The following is a 25,437-nucleotide window of genomic DNA, read 5'->3' on the forward strand; positions in this document are numbered from 1 at the left end:
AAATAAGATATTAAAACAATGTGGAGCAATTATAACTGATGTCCTGAATCACATATGTAATGCATTACTAACTCAAGGTATTTTCCCAGACAGGTGAAAATGTACACTTTTCAGGCCTCTCTGCAGAAAGGGGGACACCAAAGATGTCAATAATTATTGGCCAGTATCCTTGCGTACAGCATTTTCAAAATTATAAGAGGAAGTAATGTACTCAAGAGTGGTTAGCCATCTCAACAGTAATGAGATACGAGTAAATCACAGTTCGGATTTCGAAAATGCTGGTCCACCGAGACAGCTATATACAAATTCACTGTCCACATAATAGAGTCTTTAAATAGTAAAATGTCACCAGTAGGAATTTCTGTGACTTGTCCAAAGCATCTTATTGTGTGAACCATGACATTATGTTACAGAAAGTACAATACTATGGTGTAAATGGAATAGCATAAGAGTGGTTTAAGTGATACCTACAGAACAGCAAACAAAAAGTTTCTTTGTATGGGTCAAGTGATTTATGGAAGTTTCCCACTTCATCTAACTGGGGTAAAATTACATTAGGTGTTCCACTGGGTTCAATCATGGGGCACCTTTTGTTCTGATATATGTGAACGACCTTCTTTCTTATCTGAAACAAGAAGCTGAACAGACACTCTTTGTTGATGATACGAGCACCATTATTACTCCGGTAAAAGAATATACATTTCAAAATGATATAAATAAAGTCTCTGGAAAATACATTAATTGGTTTCCTGCAAATGGGTTTACTTTAAACTTTGAAGAAACCCAGTACACCTAGTTTTCTTCTGTAAAATTACAGTTACTTCAATAAATATAACTCACCAACAGTAGACAGGGTAGAGCATACTAAATTTTTGGGTGTACGTATAAATGACAATCTTAATTGGAAAGTATTTTAGATCTTCTAAGGCGACTAGGTTCTGCAACTTTTGCAGTCAGAATAATTGCCTATATTGAGGATACAGAAATTAGTAAGCTATCATAGTTTACATACTGTAACTCTCTGATCTCATAGAGAGTAGTAATTAGGGGTAAGGTCAGCAATAATTTTAACTGTCAGGGCGAGAACAGTCTCAGCGTTAAGAGACTATACAGGAATTCGAAATATTTATGTCTCACTGTGCGGAAAGGGAGTCGCAGACATCGACAGTAGGTTTGCAGTCAGATGTTGCGGCAGAAGCCGATGGAGGTTTCCGTCCTAATTTCGAATTTTTACTCAGATTTGACGCAGCAGACATACCGTGAACGTGAGTGTCCGAAATTCCGTTCCCATTTCTAACAAAATTTTAACCCGGAGTTGTTTTGGGGGCACTCTCTTTTTTGTTACAAGCCATCTTAGTTGTTCCGTTATCTGATCCTGACGAACTGTAAACTAGTCAGCTGGGGTGACGTGTAGTGACGATGGCTCCGGACCTCTGGCAGGTTGCTCGGACAGTGGAGCCAACTGCAGTCGACATTGGTTACTTGTGTGTCCCGTCATAGCATGATACTCAAGTGTGTCGGTCCCATACCAGATAGCACCGACAGCGGCTACCGAACGTCTACAGAGAAGGGCAGCACAAATAATCACAGGTGTGGTTGACCCACGTGAGAGTGCCACACAAGTGTTAAAACAACACAATCGGCAGACACTTGAAGAGGGCGCAAGTTACCCCACGAGAGGCCGCTTACGATATTTCGCAGGCGACTGTTAAGTGAGGAGTCCAGAGGCGCTCTCCAGCCACTACGCGTCGCTGCCGTAAGGAGGCTGAAGGCAGAGGCAGGCCGGCCACAACACCGAGACGTCTCAGCACTCGTCCTTAACGCACTCCGTACGCTAACGGAACGGGAAAAAATTTCGAAACTTGTTACTGTGCCAAGTACTCTGCCATGTACTTCACAGTGGTTTGCGGTGTAGTACGGGAATGTAGATGTGACGGTGAATTTGGTACATGTAAATACGTCTCGTAAGTGGGCGATTTAATGGCACAATTGTGTATAATCGCGTGAGACATGCAGCAATCAAAGGAAATATACGGCAGATTTCCAAAGTTCACTATTATGTCTCCCTATGCGTTTTAGAATCTGGACGACGTTGATGTATTCTCATCACCGGGTGTGATGTAATCGCTTGCTGATTCATAGAGAAAAATGTGAATATTTAGAAACTGAACGTACAAATGGTTTTGGATGGGGTCCGCCTTTAGCAAAACACTATTTTGTTTCATATCCGAAACGTGTTTCACTACAATTGCAGCATCATCAGTGGACTTTTATTTCATGGCTGCTATTTGTAATATTACGTTTTAAAATCGTAATTACAAATTTTTGAAGAACACATAAAGTTATATATTCATACTTTTTACCACATGGTGTGGTTTCCGTGAGAGATTATTATTTTATAGTGCCTATTTTCTTTCAGAGACACGGATCCCATACTGATGAGCAGTACTCAAGTATTGGTCAAACGACTGTCTTGTACACTACTGCCTTCGTTGATGGATTACATTTCCTAAGGATTCGTCCAATAAATCTCAGTCTGGCATCTGCCTTGTCTCCTTTCTAGAAGTAGTTTATCTTTGCAGATCGCTGGAGCAACGAAGGGTATGTAGTGTTGGAGAAAAGCACATGTCATTCCAGTTCCAAGATGGGACTTATGAAAGTTGCACATAGTTATAGACTTGTGTTGTTGATGTCAATCTGTTATGGGACATATTCTGCATGCACGTATTAATCCGTTTCTGTGTAACGAAAATATCTTCTGTAAAAATGCACACGGATTCCACAAACAGGGACTTTGCGAAATTCAGCTCGCTCTGTTCCTCCAGTAAACACCAGCGCCCAGGTCCATGCCATGGAGAGAGGGAGGGATACAGCAATAGAGTTGCAGCAACAGGTGTGTGGGGGAGATGAAGGAGAAAACCAGGGGTTGGGGGGACCAAGCCTGTGGCCAGTGTAAAGGATGTGAAGATATTGGGGGAATAAGAGGAAGTGGGGGAAGGTGATGAGGCCATACAGGAGTCATGTAGGGGAAGAAAGGCAGATACGGAAGGCAAGGCAAAGTGCATGGCATTCTAGCACTTGGAGAGCCTTATAGAAGTGGGGGAGGGGGTGGAGAGCCAGGCACTACTAGCATAGAAGAGGATGGGATGTATGAGGGATTTGTAGGTGTGAAGGATGGTGGAAAGTTGCAGTCCAAATGTCTGGCCAGACAGGTGTTTCAGGAGGCAGAGGTGGAAATGGGTTTTCTGCTGGATAGTCAGGAGGTGAGGGGTCCAGATGAGGTGATGGTCGAAGGTTAGGGCAAGGTATCTCAGGGTGGGGGTGATCTGGGTGGGATGACCATAAATGGTGAGGTAGAAATGAAAACAGTGGGTTTGGAGAGTGTGCTAGGACCATTGAAGGGTAGGATGGAGAGGCAGGAACGTGGTGACTTCAGCGTATTGGATGAGGTGGACAGGAGGAGGTGATTTGGACATATTGGCAGTGTACAGGAGACAGAGGAGTACGTAGAGGATGGAGGTCTGGGGGACGCCAGCAGTGGGATAAAAGAGATAGGATTTGGTGGCTTGGAGAGTGAAATAGGGACAGCATGAGAGGAAGAAACCGACCAGACAAAATCAATTGGCAGGGCGTAGGTTTGGCGTTTAAAGAGTAGATTGGGATGCCACATGCTGTCGTAGGCATTTCGGAGCATGAGGGAAACAAAAATGTCCGGGCGATGGGAGTTAAGCTGGAGGGAGAGAATGTGGATGAGGTTAAGGAGTTGGTTGGGAGTTAACCTGGAGGGAGAGAAGGTGGATGAGGTTAAGGAGCTAGTCTTCGGTGGAGAATGAGGGTCGGAAGCCACACTAATGGGGAGGAGGTGGTGTTGATGGAGGTGGTGATGGAGACAACGGGAGAGGATGGATTCAAAGACCTTACTGAAAACGGTGTTGAGCCACATGGGATTATAGGAAGAGGTGACAGATGGGGGTTTGTTGGGTGCGGGAAGTTGTCGACAGGTTGGGGCAGAAGCCAGCAGAGGGGATGACTTTGTTTAGAACCTTTTACATATTTTAACTACCTTTTAAATACAGTTTATGTAACTTCTGGCTGAAGTGCGGTTTTAATCTGCTGTCAGCGGGACCACTTTGAGAGGAGTTGAAATCACAATAAAGAAGGAGACTTTTTCTATTCAGGGCCTTATCACAGTCTAACATAACAGTCGCAACACTCACTGCTGTAGACGCTATTACCGTTTGACAAGTGGAGCGACACTAGCACTCAAAGCGGCGAGGAAGCAGAACTTAAGATGCCTCGTAAGCATACTCTTCTTTTGCATCCCCTTGCTACGTGATTTAAGAAATATTTGAATTATTTTTTTTTTTACTTCCAAGAGATTGTGTAACATCAGAAGACATATATGTTTCTAAAAATGATTTTAAAATAAGCGCAAGTAGGGATAAAACTCATGAATCCAGTGGCAAGCTACGCACACTCGTGAAGAAACGCTTTTGACGTTGCATAGAACTGCAGCTTAGCTCCTTTATTTTCACGGAATATAAACACATAGATTCACACTAAAGAAGCACAGACGCCTACCTCTACATGCAAAAGGGATCGACGCCTAATTTGTCATTGTCGTCTGTTGCCACTAGTACGACCTTCAGCTTTATATTATTCTAAGTGGGGAAATCAACTGCCAAATAGTGGGATAAATATACTGTGAATGTAAACTCCGAGCCCTGAAAGCCAAAAACACTGTCAGAAGTGCTGTCATACATTAAATTTGCCTCTAAAGACTTTTCATCCAATGACATATGCACTAGTTTATCAGTATCGGAGAAATGCTGTACCTTCTGCTTTAAAAGATGGAACATATTGTCACTTATCCCACATTTTATTTGTATGCCTGTGTCACGTGCACACTGATGGAAAGATGAAACATTCTGACAAAACCTGTATGCCTGAGTGCTGTAATATAATAAATTTAGAGCGAACAGCTTAGTTTTGTCTTTCCATCTTGCAGATGGCATGCTAATCTGGTTTAACAACAAGCCAATGGCATCTATTTTTAAACACTGGGATCGTATGGTCTTCAAAATCTGTTTGCTCTTCACTTGATCCTTTTTATACAGTTTCTGTTGCTGTCTGCACTTAAAATGATAGGCACTGTCCTTGTACCATAACAGTTTTGTGCGAAGTCTAGCTATCTGAACAATCTCATTTTCCACACTCTTTTCATAAACACGAATAACTGCACTTAATTTTACCATTCCATCGTCAACGCAGATCTGTGATGTCGATTCAGATGAATCTGGCACTGATACATGGAGAGTTGAACCGATTGCTCATGTGCCATTGGAGTGTTTCACAGCTTTAGACGGATTGTCGAACATTTGTGGCAGTCTCCTCTTCATCATCAGTTGAGATGGCGTATTTGAAATGTCAAACAGTGTGGTTAACTGCATTCCACAAGAGTTTTTTATTCATGAATTGGTTTTATTAGACGTCGAGCGGACAAAACTCAACATTATTATAAAGGTAGACAGGGTTTTTCTTCATAGGATCTTCTCATCTGCTATTCACTAGCCATTTACTACTTGTTTTTTCTTTATTGTTACTTCACTCCCCAGAATGGGGTGGGCTGGCAGCAGCACAATATGCCGCTCTTCAGCCAGGAGAGTTACAGAAAAAACATAGTCAAATGAGAAAATAACACATAGCATAGAATGGTATAAAGTGATGAATAAACATGAACAAAAATAGATGAGTATAAACGGTAGATTTAGAAACAAAATAGATGAGAGCCACACACACATACAGAGAATCAACACAGTGTCAACACAAAAACAAAGAAACACCACACTGTGGGAACACAAATGAATGATGCTGGTGACACTGTTGGTGCTGGTGGAACATAACACTGCACACAGCACTGCAGTAACACTGACACCACAACGAAAACGTTAAAAATCATGGTACTTAAGGGGACCTACCACCAGGTGAAGGGAGGATGGGGGAAGAAAAGAGGGGAGAGACGGTGAGGGGGGTAGGAGGGGGCAGTGGAGGGGAGAAGGAAAGGAGCGAATCCTGGGAGGTGAAAAGGAAAAAGAAGTTGTTTGGCTGGGGAAAAGGAGGAAGAAGGGAAGGGGGAGAGGGAGGAGAGAGGGAGCCCTGAGGAGGGGGGAGAAGGAGGGTTTAGACCTGGTAGGAGGGGTAGATGGAAGGCACAAGGACATCATTTGGGAGGGGGAGTTGGTGGAAGCCACCTTGGGTGGGGGTATGGAGCATGTGGAGATGGAGACCAGGCGGGACACTGTGGTAAGGCAGGGCAGTGGGCTAGGGTGGGAGAGGATGGGTGAAACCAAAGGATGGAGGGATCCAGTTTGCAGGAGACATATAGGATCTGTATTTGTTCTAGAAACAGGAGGAGACGGGGGAAGGGAATCAGATCATAAAGTATCCACGTGGGGGCAGGAGACGGATGCAGTAAGTGAGCTTAGTGCTCAAGGACTTGGAGGGATTTCTAGCAGATGTGGGGGCAGAGATATAAGTTGGGTGGGCACAGCATAGGATGGGGCAGATGAGAGACTTATAGGTATGTAGGATAGTGGAAGGGTCTAATCCACACGGTCGACCAGAGAGGAGTTTGAGGAGACAGAGTTATATACCTTGGCTTGGAATGTGAGATTGGGGGGGGGGGTCCAGGAAAGGCAGCATTCGAGTATGATGCCAAGGTACTTGAGGGTGGAAGTGAGGGCAGTGGGGTGGAAATAGATGATGAGGTAGAAATATAGAAGGTGGAAGGAGGGGGTGGTATGGCCTATGATGATTGCCTTGGTCTTGGAGGGATTAATCTTAAGGAGCCATTGATTGCACCAGGTGGTGAAAAGGTCAAGGTGTGAGTGGAGAAGGCGCTGGGAATGTAGGAAGGAGGGGACAAGAACAAGGAAGGTGGTGTCACTGGCATATTGCAGAGGATGCACAGGTGGTGGGGACTGCAGCATGTCTGCCACATATAAGAGGTAGAGGAGAGGGGAAAGGATGGAGCCTTGGGGCACATGTGCCAAGGGGTAGAAGGTACAAGAGGTGGAGTTGTGGATGATAACATAGGAGAGGCAGTGAGAGCGGAAGGAGGCTACATTCAAGGTCAAGGGATACAAAGACGGTGGAGCGACAGTAATTGAGGTAAGTGGAGCGGAAGTGTGTCAGGTGGAGGAGGAGATCATCGGCTGAGAAGGAAGGTCAAAAGCCACATGGCATCAATGGAAGGAGACAGTGCTGGTGGAGGGGTGGCGGATGCAGCAGGTAAGGATGGATTCCAGGACTTTGCTGATGAATGATGTCAAACTAATAGAGTTCACAGGTGTGGTGTTGGAAGGGGGTTTGTCAGGTTTGGGAAACATAAGGATCCGGGAAGTCTTCCACAGGTCGGGGTGGAAGCCAGTGGAGAGGATAACATTATATATGGTGGCTAGTCCTGTAACGAAGGAGAGGGGGCTTCTTTGAGGTGGTGGTATGTAATAGGATCGTGACCGGGAGCTGTGTTGCATTTGGTGTGTAGTGTGGTGACGATGTGTTTTGTGATGGTATTGGTATGAGGTCGGTTGATGGTGTGGCCCCCAAGTACTGGAAGCCTGGAGCAAGTGGGCGGAGAGAAGTGTCAGTGCAGTCCTGGATGACAGGGAAGAGGGAATAATCAAATTATGGATCATCAGGGATGGAAAGCACATCAGACAGGTGGGAGGCAAAATGATTGATCTTACTGGTATTGTCCAGGAAAGGGTGGTCATCGTGTATGAGAGGATAGTGAGGAGAAGGTTTTGTGCCAGTAAGGTGGTTGACAGCTGACTAGTACTTCGAGGAGTTAATAAGCGGTGAAGCATTAAGACTGGTGCATGTCTGTCACGAGGCCTGGCGTTTTTTGGCCGTGAGCATGTTTCTAATATGGTGTTGGAGTTGCCAGAGGTGGAGGAGTGTGTCCCGGTTCTGGGTATGGAGAAAGGAGCGGTAAAAGCGATAGGATTCGTGGAGGAGACGACCTGTGGTGGTAAGGTAGGACAGTGAGGGTAGATAGTTTTGGTGGGGATGTGCACCGCAACGGTCTCCAACAAAGTCCAGTGGAGAAAGGAAGCGGCATGGGTGATGTCATCAGGGTGCTGGTAGGTGAGAGGGTGGCGTCAGACCTGGGTATCTATGTTATCCCGGTAGGCATCCCAGTTGGCACGGGAGTAATCATAGACGAGTCTCAGGGGCGAGTATGGGTCATGGGCTGAGTGAGGGCGAGGTCTGCCTGATAGGGTGAGCAGGATGGGAAGGTGATTGCTACCTATAGGGTCAAAGATGTCTGCAGTAATGTGCCCAAGGAGGTTTCGGGAGGCAAGGACTACGTTGGGAGTGGTATTGGATTCTGGGCAGGTATGTTGAAGGAGAGGGGGGAGGTCACCTTGGAGGGTGGCAATAAACCAATGCCACCGCCATAACTGTGTGGATGTCTGGCTGTGGATGCTGAGGTCGGCGGCAATCATGTAGGAGGAGAAGGTGCGGTCTATGTCGGCGAGGAAATCATATGGGATCAGGGTATTAGGGGAGATATAAATGGTGGCATAGGTGACGGTAAGGCCAGGGAAGAAGAGACCGAGGATCAGGTGTTCAGTAGGGTCATTGAAGAGAGGTTGACGTCGAACAGGGAGATGGCAGAGGTGGCCAATGGCAACTCCACCACGCAGAACAGGAAGGGGATTGTTGGTGCAGTGAAAGGTATACGGAGAGATGTTAATTGTGTGAGTAGGCTGAAGAAAGGTTTCATTGAGGATGAAGGCATCCACATGGTTGTGGGGGAGGGTGTGGAGTAAGAGATGTTTGTTGGTGGGGAGGGAGCAGATGTTGTTGAACAGAATACAGTGCTGCTGTTGCACCTTAGCAGGGACCCTAGACTAGGTAGAACAAATTTTTTTTCTTTATTGTTATTTTCACACCTTACATATAAAGGTTGGCTGGCGGCGGCAATAGTACGCCACTCTTCGGCCACAAAATGGTTCAAATGGCTCTGAGCACTATGGGACTCAACTGCTGAGGTCATTAGTCCCCTAGAACTTAGAACTAGTTAAACCTAATTAACCTAAGGACATCACACACATCCATGCCCGAGGTAGGATTCGAACCTGCGACCGTAGCGGTCTCGCGGTGCAGACTGCAGCGCCAGAACCGCGCGGCCACTTTGGCCGGCCTTCGGCCACAGACAGTACAAATAGAATCAAGGAGGACATAGAAACACAAAACATAATGGTGCACAAAAACAGTAGACACAGGAGCAAAAAAACACAAAGCCGTTCACAGGTGTAGAAAAATTAAAAAAATGTCAGCACTGTACACAAACACTGACGATTGAGATGACACACATGAATTGATGGAGCGTGGGCAGTGAAAACACTGAAGCACTAACACGAAAACACACACACAGAACCGATGGCGATGATCTCCAGTGCGCAAATGTTCACTTGATGTGTGCGAGTCCGGGGACCTGCCAAAAGGGGAAAAGTGGGGGAGCAGGGAGAAGGGAGACTGTAGATACCAGGGGCAGAGGATAAGGGGGGAAGAAAGTACAGTGGGTGTAGGTGAAGCCCAGGGCAGGAGGTTGAGGAAGAGAGGAGGGAGAGACGGGAGAGAGGGTGCCCTAAGCAAAAAACACAGGAAGTGGAAGAGGAGGATCAAAGTTGATAGGAGGGGTAGATGTAGGGGATGAGGGCATCATCAGGGAGGGAGAGCTGGTGGAAGCCACCTTGGGAGAGAGTATGGAGAGTGGAGAGATGGAGAGCAGGTGGGACGTGGGAATAGAGGCGCAGCAGCGGGCAGGGGTGGGAGAGGATGGGTGAGACAAGCGGGTGACGATGATCGAGTTTATGGGAGGTGTAGAGAATCTGTATCCGTTTGAGGAAAAGGAGGAGGTGTGGGAACGGAATAAGGTCATACAGGATCCACATGGGGGAGGGGAGACGGATGCGATAGGCGAGGCCGAGAGCATGGTGTTCTTGGATTTGAAGGTATTTGTAAAAGGTAGGAGGGGCAGGTAAGGAGCTAGGTGGCAATTTTCTGTTGTATACAAAGCAGAAGATTCGTATCCTTTGTGAATGAAATCATGTTGTTTCACTAATAGTTGACGAAATTATCTTGACGCCTTATTTGCACTTCACGGGAGATTACATTTTGGAAACTGGTTCAGTTCTAAAAATGCACTAGGCTCAGGTTTTTATCCTTACAGCGAGAAACATAAATGGTGAAGAACTCTTCACTCTAATTAAGAAAATGGTTTCTAGACTACATGCAATTGGTTATAATTATCTTGTGTTGTTAGTGACGAGAATTCAATTGAAGGGGCCACATCATTCTCTGCTTCCTTTCCTCAACTGTCAATAGTTTACAAACACCACTGTGATGAATCACAACCCCTCTTAAACTATTATTTTTTTCGCATATTAAAATGTGTCAGAAACAACTGAATCGATAAAAAAGATACTGATGAGGCAATAAAGTAACTACAGTTTTAAACAGATTCAAAAAGTATACAACTGGTTATGGCCAAGTTCTCTGCCATTAAAAAGCTACATGATGCAGGGTGTATACAGATAATAAAATCTGCCAATCAACTTAAAGTATCATTATAAAAGCCACCTAGAGCGACCAAATGTCAAACCTGTGCTTAATAGTTTCAATGAGATGACTGTTCAAGGTTTCTTAGCCTTGAGGGGACATCATCTTACTAAGTTCTGGGAGCACTGCTAAACTCATCAAAATTAATTTATACATGGCGGAAGATTTTAAATTTTACCTCACCTGGTAGAGATAGCCATTTCAATAATGCTCTTCAGTAACCACTTTCTAGCAAAAGTGACGAAAATATCAGATATTTAGAAAGATTTTTATCGTGGTTGGATATACAGACATGTTGTCCTGATTGCACATTTGGATTATCCAATAACACACATTTGGCCATATCAGATACCATTCACAGTCTAGAAATGACCAAGTATTGCAGTGAGGAAGTGCCAGGAAAGGTTCAGATAGCTACTCTAGAAGCGAGATTTGGAAAACATCGAACAATGGCAGGATCTCAACGTTTGGTTTCTTGAGACAGGCATTTGATATTTAAATTAAAGCTAAGAATTCAGACCTGGCTGCCCTTGAAAATTCTGACATGTGCTCTTGAAGAAGTTGGAGCAGATTCAGATTCTTTTTAAACTGACTGTGTAGTTGATGAGGCCTTACCTCCACTCCTACCAACTTTGACAGTGAAATGGATTTCAGTGAGGAACAAATTCAGTCTGTTCAGGAATACTTGACTGTTTTCACATACTTGTCAGGGTTTTATGCCAGATCTGTTCTTAAGAAGCTGAGATGTGAGACATCTAAAACGTAATTAGTGCTAGATAAAAGACTTTTAGTAATAGAAAATGATGAACACATAAGAAAGGTGAACAGATTTGTGTCGTAGTGTCCTAATAATGGGTCATTAATGTTGTTATTTTTACTTATTTTGTTGTTAAAATCATGGCATCTAGAGAACATGAACACAGCTTCATGAGATGCTCTTCCCGCCGGCTGGTGTGGCCGAGCGGTTCTAGGCGCTTCAGTCTGGAACTGCGCGACCGCTACGGTCGCAGGTTTGAATCCTGCCTCGGGCATGGATTTATCTGAAGTCCTTAGTTAGGTTTAACTAGTTCTAAGTTCTAGGGGACTGATGACCTCAGCTCTTAAGTCCCATAGTGCTCAGAGCCACTTTAGATGCTCTCCCCTGAGATATTTGCTGTTGTAATTAAAAGAGAAGACTTCTACCTAAGGGACTTTTCTTGTAGTAAGGTAGATCAGACAGACCACAGAATTATTCAGTGTGTAACAAAAGTACCGTGTATATTTTTTTCAATAATTATGTTTAAACATTTAACGTGAGCCATAATGGTAATAACAGCAAGATGAGAAAATATTCAACTGTATATTAGTTTGGAATAAATTTTCTGACAGGTTAACAAACATTTACTTTTGTCATTTTCCCCTCATTCCTAGTTTTCTCTCCTCAATATGCGTAACTGCACTTTTAGCACTGGATGTTCATAAAACTAGGCCTATATATTATTTTTTTATGTGTTGTTTAAAACTTGGTTACATGATGGTTTAAAATTTATTTAATCCCAGCGACAATATCGATACGATCTTTGGTGAGTCATTTATGTCTCAGTGAACTACATTTTTGTCAAAGTAATTAAATGTAAGGTCATCAGAGTAATTACTTCATCCTGTCTTCTAATTTTTACTAAAACTATCTCTATCACAGATACTCTTGTAGGTTAATTTACAGGCTGTGATGTATGTCGGTTTCACTCTCAGCATTTTTCTTAACAAGCTATAAAATTTTGTATATCATCTCAGACACAATGGCAACGCGTTTGCGATAAATTTTCAGCGCCCTGTGACGTTGAAACGGCAAATGATAAAAACGTTAATGTTTAACTTGAAAATGATTGATGATAAAAACTCACTCCTCAAAGAGCACTCCTATACGTAGACATTAACTGCCGATAATCGTTATATGGGTCTTAGTATTGCAATGACTATAATAAATCATTTCAAGGCTGACGTGTTTTTGTAAATATCTCGTATGCGCACATGAAGTCCTGTGAGAGGCCCGTATCGAACGCTGACGAAATTCGCGGTCGTCGACTTTTGCGTGTGGGGTGAAAGTGACGTCACGTTTGCGGGAAGTTGTGCGAAACGAGTGTTACCAAATTGGCTGTGAAGACAGCAATACAGGTAGAGATTTCAGTGCAGTGACCTCCTTCATAATGTTTCATTTTCAAGCAGTCAAATAATTCTTTCAGTTTACAGTGGAGTAATGTTATTTCAAACGATTAGTTACTGTATCAAAATTAACACTGTGACACAGTTAGTTGCAAGTTCATGCTCGTTTTAGAGAAACATTCCGTCGGTGAAAGGTTGCCACTACTATAGTATAACGTTTACTAAATTGAAACTGTAATAATAAATCAAGATACTACTACAATAAAATTGAGAAAGTGACTCAGTTTAGCGTGTATTATCTGATTTTGATGATGGACCCCGTCAATACTACTATACTACTTATGCATGTAAGGATTGGAAAATTCTTATCCCAATTATAAAAAAAGAACTTCTGGTAGACAGTTGCACAATTTCTGATGTCACTTGAGACGAAGCAAGTTCAGTATCCTGGCTCATCTTCTATGTTTTTCAACCCCGATAAATTTTCGAAAGTAACTATAGTAATGATAACTGTAATAATGACAATATGATACTGCACCTAGTACCCAGGGAGTGCATAGTGATTTCAGGTTCTTAAATAAGCTTAGCCCTACTGACTTTCATTCTCATTACACACTACTTACTAATACAGTTGCAGTTATCTAATTAGTTAACTCAGAAACTTTGTTTATTGTGAATTATTGTTAATTGAAAAAGTTCATACAATATGACCATAAAAATGTAGCATGTGGTAGGAAACGTATTTCAGCATGTTAACGAATGTCATTTTAAGGTACCTATTAATTCCACAAGGTATCTAAAATTGTCTGAAACTAATTATCTTCTGAATCAATTATTATTAAAGGTAACTACTGTTAGAAATTATGTCAAAATTACTGATAGATTCTGAACTTGGATTTTATAATTTTATTAGTAAATTTTTATGTTCCATTTGATATGCAGCATTTGTTGAGTACATAGCTAATTATAAAGCTCAGTATTTGGAGGGTTATAAAATATTTTATGCAAGATGGCTGCTATCAATAATGAGTAGCATAGAACATATTGTTCATAGGCGAAACTATATACAGACCTAGTACATCTGAGGTAAGGCAGTCTGTGGCTGAGGGTAAATAGAGCAACATTTGTATCTCTTGTCATGAGCTGTGTGCTGTAGTCTGATAACTAACATTCTGAAATATTCACATATATTGTGTACTGTACGATTCCTTCATTCGTGACTTTTCTGGCAGTAATTACTTATTAATTCCGAGTGAGAACTTATCATTCACTCCCATGAACAGTGACCTCTTAGCATGGCAGTGTTGTCGGACTTTATTACTTTTGTGCACTATCTCAATGGTTTAGAGTTCCTTACATGTGCACGAGAGCGATGTCATGGATTACTGATACGTTAAATTTTTGTTGCATGTGAATCGCTTTCAGTTGCTGGGCTGTGTAGTGTGATTACTAAAACTAGGACAATTTAACAATATAAGAATCAGTGTAGTAGATTTTCTTTGATTCGAACTACATGTGAGACCCAAATCTGGACTTATCGATGAATACTCTACACTGTGAGTGTAATTAAAGTGTTTTAAACCTACCTCTGGTGTCGACCACAGTATCGTTTTAGACTATTAGTAGAACCAGCATCTTTCAGCCAGTTCTGGAGGCAGCACAGCTACCGAGAACAACAGTAGAAACTTATGCAAAAGAAAACAGGATTGTTCTATATTCTTCCTTCAAAAGTACTATAGGTTCAGTTCTAAATAAGCTTAAATATTCATTCTAAGCCTCCAATTAGCCACGAATATAAATCAGTAGGCTTACTATGTTTTTCTTCTACAGACCACAGGATGACAGAAAAGTCCATACCCAGGTACTCAGGGATATGACACAAAACTTGTTATTCGAACAAAAATCAAGAAGATATTAAAAGAAATTACTTCTTTACGAATTTGCGAGAGCTGCAGGGAAGTGTGACATTCCAAGACAAGAAAAATTGTGAACAAATTGAAAAACAAGATTAATGGGAAAGGTGGAAGGCCCACAGTTCTTACTGGGACTGGAGAAAGATCTTTTGTAAAAGACAGTATCTGTGTCAGTGATGTGGGTCTCTCAATATCAGTCTTTCAATTGAGGTGCATGGTTAAATCATAACTTGTTACCTATAAAAGGAAAGTAGACTGCCTTGCTGTTAACATTGTGCAACAATGAAAATGTAAATCGAATGAAAATAGCCGATTCCTATCAGTTCTAATGTACTTATCGCGAATATCACAAAGACAATTCAAAATTAGCTCTAGTTTTCATTTTACACTGTTGAATTACGGTGAGATTATTATATACGGATTTTTATGTTAAGTTTAAAACCAAATATTATATTGGTTTGTTAAAGTCATAATTACTAGTAACAATGCATTATATTATTGTCCCTGCCCTTACCTGTGCATTATTTTAGCTATAAACATTTTGATATAAGTCTTAGTGATCTTTTTGTCTACCTTATCTTCAACTTCATAGACTTTATGAATGCATGTAATAGTCTTTGCTCATTTGTTTCCAGATTAACTACCAATTGTTCAAGGTGACTTCTAATGAAGTGAACAAAAATGCCACGAGTTTGTGTTAACAGTGCTGACACATTTTGCTGTGTGGGGAGAAGTGACATTTGCTTTACGAAAGAGACTGAACCTGTAGTAGACCCTAAAAGATTCTGCTCCCGCCCTTGCACATCAAGTTGGGTCTCATGAAAAACTTTGTTAAGGGATGAACAAAGATGGTGACGCATTTAAGTACTTAAGGCAAAAATCCCCTTACTTAAGTGATGCCAAAGTAAAGAAGGCCACCTTTGTAGGCCCACAGATTCGAGAGCTTTTTGGAGACCATACTTTTGATAGAATCATACAAGGTGATGAGAAGCACGCATGGCAATGTTTTAAGGCAATCTATTAACAGTTCTTATGGAACAAACGCACAATAAATTACAAGGAGATTGTAGATAACATGTTGTCATCTTATGAAAAACTAGGTCCATACATGTCACTGAAAATGCATTTCTTACATAGTCATCTTGACTTCTTCCCCAAAGATTGTGGTGCAGTAAGTGATGAACATGGGAAGCAATTCCATCAAGATACTGCCACATTTGAGAAGAGGTATGCCAGAAAGTGGAGCCCTACTATTTTAGCAGATTACTGCTGGACTGTCATAAGGGATGTTCCCTAGTTTGTGTATAAACGTAAAGTCAAGCGAAAACGGTCATCTTCTGTATTTATCTCTGAACAAAATATGTAATTGTATATACTTTACATATGGACATTTAACATTTCTAACCCTTTATATATATTTGTGGCCAGTTACTTTATATGTTTTCTTTTGTGCTTTACATAGTTCTGGTACAATGTACACTTACAAAGTATTTTCATCCATGTAATATCATCTTCATTTTTTCTTATTATTTTACTTTTGTACTCCCAGAATGGCACTGAAATTCATCAATGCATAACACATAACATAATTCAAGTAATTATTCAGTTAAAATTTGTTATGCTGAATCTTGGAACATGAATACATATTTAGTTAGTGAGTTATTTATACAAAAATGTAGATTACTTTTTCAAAAACTAGAGCTAAATATTTATGAAGATGATGCATTTGTATCATTATATATTGAAAGAAACATAACTAACTCAAAATCATGCAACCTACACGCTTCTACTTCAAATTTGTTGTTCAGTGTAATATGCTTGGATGGGACTGGGGAAAGGCATTTTTAGAGAGACAAATTCTGAACTGTCTCACATATTTACAGTCAATATTTCAAGGAATTCTGCTAATGTAAATGGGAATGTATAACTTTTTAGGGAAATACCAAGCTGAGGTTGAAGGCGTCCCTGTGAAATATCTTCAGTTTTGATAAAACTAAGTTTCAAGATATACCAGCAAAAGAAAGCTCTTGTTTTGCAAGACATGTCGACGTCCTGAGAAAACCTCTCATGTTATTTGGGAATGCGCAGGAGAATTCCGTCTCCCTTATCTTATTTAAAAAGAAAAGCCAAAATGGCCTGACTGGATTTACAGTCACCTCCTGGAATGCAAATGAACACTGCAGAGTGGCTGGCTAGAACAGAGTTGTTTGGCAATTGGTGTCAAACTCACTTCCTCCTGTTTGCCTTAAAGAGAGAAGGAAGGAGAGTAATTATTGAAGATAATCTCTCTTGTCACATCTCAATGACAACTTCGGAGCCGTATGAGGAAAACATCATAAAGATCATTTGCATTCCACTGAACGCTACTAGTCTTCTGCAATGTTGTTTCTTTTTGTTCTCTGAAGAGTTTCTCTGGTGGAGGAGGATGACTGCAAATGAAAAGAAGAAACAGCTTTTTCTGTTGTACATTTAGTGGCGCATTGGCGAATATTCTGCATTTAGATAAACAGACAGCTTCTACAAATTTAGTGAAACAATTGAGAAATGTGGATATTAAATGCGATGTGAGTCTTATAGCATCTCCCTGTTATGCCAGAAATAAGTCTTGTGCTATGAGACATGTGGGAACTGAATTCCACAAACGTTTGGAGACGGTGAGAAAGACAGTCAGTTTTCAATGTGACAAAACGTATGTGTTGCCCATAGAACCAGGGATGATATGGACGTTATTTTCGGATAGGATATGCATTAAAAGAACAAACAGCTTACATAGCCATGTTATTATTTGATTTAAAATATCTTTTATTTCCCCTGAACTCTAAAGAGTGGATTATGTTCCTTTAGCCTTCCCCTTAGTGGGGAATTAGTTTAAGAGTAGAGAAGTCGACATTCCTGCATACCAACACGTACTGCTGCATGCAATAGAATGACTACCGTACTGCCATCTGTAGGCGACGGCCGGCAACAGTTGCGCGGCCCGCCCTTCGCCTTCCACAGCGGCCGACAGATGGCAGTCAGGTTTATTTCGCTTTTTGACGTCTTGACGGAAAGTATTTGAAGTAGAGTTCATCTCAACAAAAGCATATCTCTTGTTCTTTAAAGACTTTGGTATAAGAGAACATAGATTTGCAGTAACTTATTCTAAAAATATTTAATACTCGTTCCTATATTTTTTGTCATATGTTATATATTTTACAGCACTTTCAATGAACTGTTGTACAATATTGGTATCAGTAATAATTTTTGGCTGGAGCAGATTCGAAATGTGATCCGTTTAACATAACTTTTATTGAACGTTGGGACGTGTGGGTTGGATCTATGCATTAGTGATTCACGTCATATTTTGGAACCAGCGAAAGCCATTAGGTAATTCATTTCAAAACCCAGAAGCTCTAGAACTGATGCCTTTCGAACAAGCAAAATAAATTTGCTCTGCAAGAAATAATAAAGGTGCTATAAAAAAATAATAATCAAAATTGGTGTCACTTCCCTTGTAAACCGTGACTTAATAAAACGTGTTTCAACTTTTTTCTGTTGTTTGGATATAGCTGGAGGAGAAGATGTTCGATACTGGAACATATTTCGATGAATAGGGAGCTTTCGCCCATTAAAAAAATTTTCGACTGAGGACAAGGCTGGAACGACATAACCAGGCAGTTCGACGTCACATTCAACTGTCGAGTCAGGCGCACAGAAGGCTGCAGGGGGTTGAACCCATAGCTTCTGATTTAGAGGCCTCATGGCGCAACTGTGACGTCATCGCCGCTAGGCTGTGACTGCAAACCTCCATCACACTGCAAGAGTGAAAGCCTAACAAAATCACGAGACTTACACCTCGATTATTAATCTGTACGCCATTTACAGAGAAATAGTGCAGGCCTTTATCATTCATAAAGAAACTATGTGATTCCTGTATGCTGTAGTGCAAAATGCATATTACGCTGGTAACAATACTCTTTGATTTCCTTCTATTGTGTTTCAGATCATACGCAACATACAACACAGCCTGTAATTTACACCACGTGAGAGAGATAGTTTTAGTAAAATTTATCAGACGAGATGAAGTAATTAATCTGGTAACAAAATGTCGTGTGACTAGGGCCTCCTGTCAGGTAGCCCGTTCACTGGGGCCAAGTCTTTCGAGTTGACACCACTTCGGCGACTTGCACGTAGACTTATTTTGGTGATCGTAAGCTTAATCACTTGGACAAAAATGTAATTCAGTGAGACATAAAGATCTTATCGATATTGTCGCCGGGATCGGTTTAATAGTAAATCGTCATCTTACCAAGTTTTAACCAACAAATCAAACAGAGTGTTTTCATACATCTGACACCTCCATCTGTCTGTGTCGTCAGAACTGTCAAATATGTACCAGAATAATGCCATTAATTAATTGAAATCTTTTTAAGTAAAATGTAGGCTTAGTATTATGCAGTTTCAGTGTTAACAATGCAATTAAACAGATCAAGAAAAAAAATTATAAATGAAGGGAAAAGGAAAAATGTTAATGTCTATTAACCAGCCACGAAATTTATTCCAAACTGCTTTACGGTTCACACTTTTCCCTTTCTGCTGTTATTACTATTATGGCTATTGTTATTTTTGTAACATAATTATTGAGAAGCATATTACACCCTACATTTTATTACACACCGAAGAAGTCTGTTATCTGTGTGATCTACCTGACTACGACAAAATTACCTTAGTAAGATGTCTTCTTTTTTAATTGCATCAACAGCTAATCTTAAAAGTAAATTTCTCTGGGAAGAGCATCTAATGACACTGTGTAGATGTTCTCCAGAGACCATGTTTTTAACACCCCAATAAGCAGAAATGACAACATTAATAACCTTATTGGCCTTCATCATTTTCTGTTGCTGATCATGTTTTATCTCGCTCAAAATATGTTTTACATGTCTTACGTGTCAGCTTTTTTCGATCCTCACTGAAATACGTTATATTGTCGATGTCTGATCGTGGTGGTGGTAAGGTGACATCATCTACACAGTCAGCTTCCAAAGAATCTAAATCTGTTCCAACTCCTCCAAGAACAGATGATGGAATTTTCAAGGGTAGCGGGGCCTGAATTCTTAGCTTGGATTCAATTTCAATTACCTGTCCCAGAGATGCCAAATAAAGACATACTGCCATTGTTAGATATTTTACGATTTTTTTTTCTACAGCATCTGTCCGAAACTTTCGTGGCAAAAGATATTCAAAATTCGAGTCCTTAGTGCAATACTTGGTCATTTCTAGATGACCGTGAGTGGCATGAGGTATGTGCAAATGAGTGTCTTTGGATAATCCAAATGTGCGATCAGAACAACGTTTCCATATATCCAGCCATGATAAACACTTTTCAGAATATCTGACAGTGGTTTCTGCAGTGCATTCTTGAAACAGATTACCTGTTCAGCTAATATATAAAATGTTCCACCATGTCCAAATTAATTTTGCTGCTGTCAAAACCTTCAGTAACATGATGTTCCCCTAATGACAGGAAACCTTGAACAGTCCTCTCCTTGAAAATATCTAGCACATATTTGACAGGTAGTTTTTATAATGAGACTTTAAATCTAGTTTTTTTTACAAAAATTGATTATCTGTGGACTTTCCACGTCATGCAGCTTTTTAATTGCAGAGATTTTGCCCATACTTAGTTGTGTACGTTCTGAAATAGTTTCAAAGTGTGGGTACTTTGTCTGATCTGGATCTTCTTTACTGATCCAATCATATGTGACACATTTTAATAAGCGAACGGAATGTTAAACTAACAAGAGGGTTGGGTGTCATAACAAGGGAAATTGTAAACAACTGACAGTTGAGAAAGGGAAGCAAAGAATTGCATGGTCCATCAGTTAACTGAATTTTTGTCACTAACAAGGGAACCTCCCCATCGCACCCCCTACAGATTTAGTTATAAGCTGGCTCAGTGGATAGGCCTTGAAAAACTGAACACAGATCGATCGATAAAACAGGAAGAAGTTGTGTGGAACTATGAAATAATAAGCAAAATATACAAACTGAGTAGTCCATGTGAAAGATATGCAACATCAAGGATTGTCTGAACTCTAGAGCGCCGTGGTCACGTGGTTACTGTGAGCAACTGCGGAACGTGAGGTCATTGGTTCAAGTCTTTCCTCGAGTAAAAAATTTCCTTTCTTTATTTTCGCAAAGTTATGATCTGTCCGTTCGATCATTGATGTCTCTGTTCACTGTAATAAGTTTAGTGTCTGTGTTTTGCGACCGCACCGCAGAACCGTGCGATTAGTAGACGAAAGGACGTGCCTCTCCAATGGGAACCGAAAATATTTGATCGCAAGGTCATAGGTCAACCGACTCCTCCACAGGAAAACACTTCTGATATGTTCCATACGACACTGCTGGCGGCATGTGCGTCACATGACAGGAATATGTTGTCGACCCACCTAACTTGTACACTTGGCGAATGGGTAAAAATATTCTTCTAAAGAAGACCGGGCGTGCGTCGTGCTTCGATAGCTCAGATGGTAGAGCACTTGCCCGCGAAAGGCGAAGGTCGCGAGTTCGAGTCTCGGTCGGGTACACAGTTTTAATCTGCCAGGAAGTTTCATATCAGCGCACACTCCGTTGCAGAGTGAAAATATCATTCTGGGAACATTCTTCTACCTTGCCCGATTTAGGTTTTCTTGTGGATGTGATAATCACTCCCAAGAAAGTGATGAACACGTAAGAGTTTGTCACATAAACTGAAAATGAAAAATTAAATTTTTCACTTGGGGGAATACTTGAACCAAAGACCTCTCGTCCCAGAGTTGCTTACGCTAACCACGGGACCACAGCACTCATGGGGTCGGATGGTCCTTGATGTGAACTATGATGCACATCAACTACTCATTTTCTATATTTTGTTTATTATTTCATAGTTCCACACGACTTCTTCCTGTTTTCTCGATTGATCTGTGTTCAGTTTTTCAAGGCCTATCCACTGTGGCAACTTATAACTAAATCTGAGGGGGGTGCGATGGGGAGGTTCCCCTTGTAAGAACAGAGACTAATTAGTGAAGCAAAATGATCTGCTTCACACAAAAAGATTGGAACTTGTGTTTTGTATACAACAGGTATTTGTCATCGGGCTTCTAACCTGCTGAGTGTGTTTGAAAATGCGGACAAATCTTATGAAGTGTACTAGGATGGGGTAGCACAAGACAGGGTGTGCTCCTTATATACTGATAAGTGTGTGGTGATATTGAAAATAAAATACTACAAAACGTAATACAATCTGGCGAGTATCTGTAATCCTTCTTTTGGACACCCATTAAGTTCACTTGTTCACATGAAACATTAATGTTGGTAATTTCAGTTTTACTACTCGTGGCTCATTTTCATAATTTCCTCTGCAACGAGGCACACAACACTTCTACACCATTCTGAACGATTACACTTCACTGCCACATATATCAGGTATGTAAATAAAACAAAGTAAGTAATTGATGCTACTGCGAGAACTTCCGCTGGTTCAGACACGTTCCTGCAAAACGCAAGAAAACGAAAGACAGATACGAAAAAAGCCGCCTATACTGTCGCAGTAAGTAAAAACTAAATTCACACCCATATCGACAGATAATCTATAGTCATGGCGATACATTAAAGTGTGACCCATATTTCTGCCATAGAACCAGCACCCAGCATTTTTTTTTTTTTTTTTATTGAATTTCAATTCCCCCCGAAGGGGGCGGGCTGGCAGCAGCTTACTACGCCGCTCTTCAGCCTACAGAAGTTGTGTTAAAAAGATGAAGATAAGAAAAAAATAACAGTTGGCGATAAAATCGGTGACTTAAAGGTAAAATGGCAGAAAATTCTAGAACTTAAAACGTAAAACACAGGGTTGATGATACTAAGAAAATACACAAGAAGCAGAAAAATAACAGACAGACAGTTAAAAAACACGGCGACAGTCTGGTTTCTGTTCGCAAAATATAAAATGCACACCCAGCGATAGCATGATTTCTGTTCGCATCACTGTGGAAGGACGCACAACACTGAACACTCACTTAAACACGGCACTAAAAAGTGGGCACAAACATGACAAACCACAGCCGAGAGCAGGTTGGGGGGGAAACAGGACAGATGACGGAGAAATAAAAAAGGGGGGGAAGGAGAGGAAAAGGGGAAGGGTGGGAGGGGGGAAAGAAGCCAGTGGAGAATGAGGACCCATAAGAGGGGTGGCGGGTGCTGAGCAGACGGGCCAGGGAGTGGGGAAGGCAGAGGAGGGGAATGCAAAAAGGACTCGGGGGGGGGGAGATGGGACCTAGGGGGAGGATGGGCGGGGAGAAAACACAGGAGGGAAGGGGGAGGAAGAGGGAGCCCAGGGAAAGGACGGAGGAAAGGAGGGGGAGTGAGGATCAGAGTTGAACCCAGCATTATGCTACTACCAATAATGATGTAGCTTCCCGGATTCTCCTGAAATCATCTGAAGATGAACCTGAAAGGGTTCGAAAACCGGTTAATGTAATAAAGCATTACTAATGAAAAAAGTGACTGGTTGCAGTTGTGTATAATTTATTTACATTAATATACAGTCACGGTTCTAAAATATCCGTAATGGATAAGCATAATCTGAAATGAAATCAGCAACGGCTAGTCCTGCCATCGAATGGTGCGCCACGCAACTAACCCCTGTTGCAGGCCGGCGCCACAAGATGGCAGCACGGTAGGCAGCCTCACGCTTGTCGTGAGCGATCGTTACTCTGCTTGCAGATTGTAGAGTAGAGCTCGCCGTCGTCAGGCAACGCCACCTGGACTCAAAGCCTCACAGCCGGCGTCGTGTTATCACAGCAGGGGTCAAGCAAATATCGGAACTTTGGCACGCCCAGCAAAACGATCTGTCCAATTAAGTGAATGTATCATTACTTAATGCGTCTTGCATAAATGTAAATTGTCATTTCAAATAACGTAAAGTAAACATGTTCATAATTTCCTTCACTGATGCATATTATGACTGCAAATCTCATATTCGCAACATTTCGACTTTTTTCAGGTGCATATTTGTAATTTTAGCATGGCCCCATAAAGTGACGATACATAAATCGCAATTTGCATCTTAATACCTTTTTAATGGAAAACAAGCGCACTCTAACTGTAAAATTTAGCAGGTGAATACCATGTTCATTTTCTGTTGCTGGAAAATTACCGAACTACCTGAAATCTAGCCACCAAAATTTTGTTTTATACGAATACACACAAATTACTGCAAACATTATGGAATCTATTCATTCATGCAATGTCATCAATGAGTAAGGAAACTATTTAACATAATTGAGAAATTCTGTTACAGACAGATGGGAAAAAAACACGACACAAAAAGCGATGGGTGGGAGGAAACGGAATCTAATTAAATAAAAATATAAAAGTGACTTTTTATTTCACCTCATAATATGATTTCTAAAACACTCTTGTACATGTCAATAAAAAATTAAAGTACACTTTAATTACATTTTTCATTCTTTTAAAAACATTTATGTTCTTCTTTGTAGTTGCATCATTTCTTCCCTTAGTATGATTATTTAATACGATATTTACACAACAGAGCAGTATGGAACACCGGATAGATTCAAGACTATGTCTAGTTTTACATTGGAAACCACTAAACATATCACTGGGAATGTTATTACAGGATGCTATCTTCAAAAGCACACGCCTTTGATTTGCCAATTGGAGAAACAAAGTTTCATTTTCTTTTACAATTTTTTGAAAGGAAAGTATATGTAAGTTACACATGCCACTATATCTTGTTTGCGGTATACCAAGCCTCTTCAATCCTATGCCACTATCAAATGATCATCGTGCTTTACTTCACCCGAAAAGAGAAATACTCACAGTCCAATACTCACAGTGAGTTTTTTCAGGACTTGGTGTGAGCAATATCCTGGTATGTGGGGCAATAATGGCTAAGTGTCCTGTACTGTGCCTTAAACATCATTCTCATCTACTGCTACATTTAATAAATCTTTTAACTCCTGGACTTCAAAAGTTGTTTCAAAAGTATCTGACATCTTAATAAGCACATCTCGAACTACTTTACATTGTGCTCTAAGCCCTAAGTTTTTGCTCAGTTTCAAACACCTGTCTAAGAGAAATGTGGTAATTTCCCCAACGTAAATGGCAGTATTTACCCAACCTTTCTTCCAAACTGTCAGTCTGTACTCTTCCAAGGAGCAAACAGGACCTGTTTTTGTCAGAGAGCTAATTGCTACTGAAATCAGTTAAAGAAGCTATTGTATGTTTTGGAGCAAAGTGTGTCTCTTTAGAAAGTATCCTGCATCATTCAACCCATGCCATAAACCTAACAAAGACACAAAGCTCTTCAAAAAATCAAATATCTCATGGAAATTAGAAGTTACAGGTTCCTGCAAAACATTTATTAGCCTCTGGCCCTTAAGTAATGTTTTCACATTCACAGTTCACCAGCGAAGATTTATTATTTTTATAAATGTCGCAGTGCTTTCCCAATTTTGAATTCCTTTCTTCGAGTCTAGTCTCTGCAAAGCTACAACTGTCTTATTATTTAAGATACGAAGCACCAATTTAACATCTTGCCTTTCAATTGAATTTGAAAAAAGAGTTTTTAAAGCTAGAAAGTTTCCATATTGCAATAGATCATGTTTTTACAGATACACTTTAAGAGATGAACTGTATCCACAAAAGAGTACAGTGGGCGATCTGCAGAAGTTTGTGCAGGGTGACAGTACTTTATCTTTACTTCTGG

Source organism: Schistocerca nitens, chromosome 11 (assembly GCF_023898315.1).
Source record: "Schistocerca nitens isolate TAMUIC-IGC-003100 chromosome 11, iqSchNite1.1, whole genome shotgun sequence".
NCBI lineage: Eukaryota > Metazoa > Arthropoda > Insecta > Orthoptera > Acrididae > Schistocerca > Schistocerca nitens.